The sequence below is a fragment of the Eurosta solidaginis genome, chromosome 4 (assembly GCF_040869045.1).
Source record: "Eurosta solidaginis isolate ZX-2024a chromosome 4, ASM4086904v1, whole genome shotgun sequence".
Lineage (NCBI taxonomy): Eukaryota > Metazoa > Arthropoda > Insecta > Diptera > Tephritidae > Eurosta > Eurosta solidaginis.
This window is the reverse complement of record NC_090322.1, coordinates 259,900,365-259,904,497: the sequence shown is the minus strand read 5'-3', so window position 1 is coordinate 259,904,497 and position 4,133 is coordinate 259,900,365.

Genomic DNA, 4,133 nt, shown 5'->3' with positions numbered 1-4,133 from the left:
TTCACCCCCTACAGTAATTCTATGTATTCTATATGTGTCCACAATTCATCGCAACTAATTTAGCTATATGTTATACACAGGCATACAACAGAGGGTCGTGTCTCCGCTTTTCGGTACACGCTGTAGCTAGTTGTTTAACCACTGCCGCTAGATGGGTCTCCTAAGCATTATTAAGCGAGGATAGGCGTTTTTTTTCACGCGCAAACGTAAACCTATACGCGTGTATAAAAAAACGGCTAATATTCCAACTTTCGCTTAGCTAAAATTCCATCGCCAAAAATCTAAATCAAGTGCGCAGAAAAGTCTGCAACACTTACCGATAAGAGCCTAACCGCGTTAGCGTTCGTTGTATCACAGAATTTTTACACTTTGAAAATGACGGCTGTTGTTTGCAAGGTTGCATTCCTTTGAGTGTTCGTTTTCACCATCTGGATTAACAAAGTCATGAGCCTGGGCATTCGCGCAATTTTAGTGATGTAAATTGCATGGCGCCAGCGCCAATGCGGTGCCAGCTCAATGGTAGCTCATTGACGAAATGACTCCAAGCGAATTTTTGACGCTACTTAGTAGTGAGTGCGTAGTATATTTTACTTGCGCTATTGAGTGAAACGACTTTTGTGTGTCAGGCACGAGTTTGGTGTTATTGGTGCTACTGGCAATGATGACACTGAGCTGTTGACGGTAGCGCTGGTAGTTCAGATTTTGAATCAGAGAAAGAATTAATGACCCGTGTAAATTATTATGGCTTTGGCCGTGTAAATTATTATGGTGTATTTGTATATTTTAGATTTAATGCACAATTAATATGTGTGTGTTTGAGCGGCCAAATAATAACAGTAGTATTGCTAAAGTGCTGCTTAGTTGATGGAATGTCGCTAATTTCCTAGCGATGATCAGCATATTGTCAATATTTCGTTCAACGGACGCGCGAAATTGCCACATCTGCTCAAATTTTCCAAGATTTTCCATTCTTGATTTAACTTAAGCTGTTATGCCAATATTTTTCAGCCAGCTTTTTTCAAATAGGTAATTTTTCCAAAAGCAAAATAAATTACAGAAAAGATTACAGAGTTAAACAGCCTCAAAAATTCAGCTATGTTGGTTATACACAGAAATACAACAGAGGGTTGTGTCTCCGCTTTTCGCAAGCGTTGAGATTCACCACGCGTGAAACGCGTGATTCACCACGTCCAAATATCACAATCCACGGATAGGTACCGGCGGGTTTGTATGGGACTTAGGCTGTTATGCCAAAGTAAATACAAATCTTTACCGATAACTGTGGTATCGATTAATTTATCGAATTTTAACAAAGTAATATTGCATTGTCATCGGAGATATACATGTGTGCAAAATTGCAGCTCAATCGGACACCGGGAAGTGTATCAAATTTAACTTGCAAGATTCCATTACAGACAACAAAAGTGAAACTAAATAAAAGCTTATAATAATAAATAATAATTAAGAGCTATGTAAAAGTCGATAGCAGCAGTGTATGGAAAATTAAAAAAAAAAAAGAATAATTCGCCTTGATATCTTGTTTTGTGTTTATTGTTTGGGGGAAACATCTCTTAATTTTAACTATAAATTTTCATTTTCTGATAAAAAAAAGACCTCTATTCAAAAGATGTATGCTGCTGCGTTTTAAAATTGAGCTAAAGTTTAACAAACCATAAAAAGAATAAATGAAGCGATATATCGACAGGATGTTGACAATATTCACATGCGTGCTTAACGAAGCTTGTTGTAAAATATTTCTAAATCCGTTTGTTTAGTTTATTTTCTAACATCAAAAGCTGACACATGCATGAAATGAAAATAATGGGAGGCAAGAATTGCGTACGGAAAAGGTACGCTCAGTAGGGCATAAAGAAAGTAGCATAGCATATTTCGGGCACATTTCGGGTTTGAAGAATTTTTGTGAAATAATTTGATGTAATAGGCTCTGCAAAATTTTTGGCTGAAAAAAGGAATACTAAAAACTATTGAAGTGTGTAAAATTTGGTTTTACACTCTTAAAAAAAAGTAATAATAATCCCAAATATGAGGAACAAAAATACTTAATGATATTTCGCCTTAGAAATCCTATCTCTCTAAATCTGGACAAATAATTTTTTTAGTTTTCTTTAAAAATTATGAAAATTGTTTAAACAAATTTTTAAATTGGATTGTGTTTTAAGTCGAGGTTATCAACTTTAGAGCAAAGTAATATTATTTACTGAGTACATACAAATATTGTGAGAAATATTAATATAAAGTTACCTTGATAAAAAAATTTAAAAAAAGTTCCCGCAAATGAATCAAAAGTGTTGAAAACTTGAAATTCTTAGGCTCTCTGAAACGAGTCGGCTCGCCATCGTATCGTACTCGTAAGAAATGCCATAACGGATACGCTGAAAACTAATAATCTGAAGGCGGAAAACAAATTTTTAGCTCGGTCAGGAGATATTTGCAGTTGAAGTTGAAAATTTTCATGTGGACGAAAAATTGTATACAAGGGATTTATTTATGATCTCACACCATTGGCGGATTTCCCAGGGTAATTTTTCGTAAGCGCTGCCGAAAGCTGTCAATGCAGAAAGGTGTTCTGTACAAAGATACTATGGATGCCACACCGGTTTCTGATGGACCAAGCGAAATTTTTCTTTTTTCCTTTAATAATATCTTTTGAGCTATTACAAACTTTGGTTTTCCGCCTTAAGACTATTAATACTGAGTTCAGGACGCGTCGTTTGACACATTTGCCAATATTTTTGGTTTAGGACGTGTAATAGCTATCGACTCTTGTTGTTAATTATTACGAATGTTTGTATATGTTTTTCAAATGAAAAAAAAAAAAAATTTAAAAGATGTAATGTTTGAATTTCTCCATCTAAAGCATTTTTATTTCAAATACGTCAAGCTTCGGAGTCGTCGCATGATCGGATATGCCTGTGTATACAAAATTGAGGAGCTATGAGGAAAATAGTAGATACCACTTCTTTCTTTACCGTTCTATGTATATCGGTCTGGTCAGGGTTACCCACCATCTGTGTCGTTTCTATCACTTGCTGCCCAAGTGTTTAATGCTTCAACGTTGGTGTTAGTTAATTGGGGTTGAAAATTGATGGATCCTAGGCGAATTAAGAAGGCATCATGGCATTTCTATGCAAAATTTTAAAAGTTTAGCACGGCGAATAAAGGTAACAAAACAAAGATGGTGGAAAACTGTTACAGCCTGCCAGATATCTCAATAATCAGCATAGGGTTAATATAATGTGCGGTCTCGCGACCCATACCAATTCTAGCACCTGAAGCTCGGGCCACATTGCTCTCAATTGATCCATAAGCTTATTTCATAATTTCAAAACGAAGAACTCGTCGTCACCATTCTGACCCGCAAGCTAATTGATTTGGTTTCGGCTTGCTTAATATCAACTTGTTATCGACGAAAATATGCTAAAAATTTCCAGGTACATGCTAACAATTTCTCGATTATAGCGAGTGAAAGTGTTGTTGTGCGGCATAATAGCCTACAAGATCGCCGAATAAAATACTTTGTCTCGGAAATTAAACAGCTGTTTGATCACTACTAAGCAGTAAGCTATGGTTGTACATGAAGTCTTTGCGGTAATAGTCTAGTTGAGGCGTCGACTGCTAATACGCTACCAAAAATATCGAGAGAGGTCTTGAAATCAGTAAATAATCCGAAGGCGGAAAAAGAAAAATTTTAACTCATTCAAAAGATATTTACGAAAAACCGAAAAATGACCCGCGAGTCCTTCTGAAACCGGGGGTGGCATCCATAGTATTTTTGTGCAGAACATCTTTCTGTGTTGGCGGCCTTCGGCTGCGCTTATGAAAAATTACCATGGGTGGGTCCAACACCGGTTTGGAGACCAAAACTATATCCGCGCCAAACACTTGTGTTCACAATTTTTTTTGTGGGTACACAACATTACAACAACCATATGAAAATCACCAACTTCAACTGCAAATATCTCCGGACAGAGATAAAATTTCTCTTTTCCGCTTTCGGATTATTATTGTCGAGGTCAATACGCGTCTTTTGATACCTCTCTCGATTTCGAATTAGTAGTCGACCCCTCAACTAGACTTTTACCGTCCTTGCTAAGTTCGTCAATATATAATAA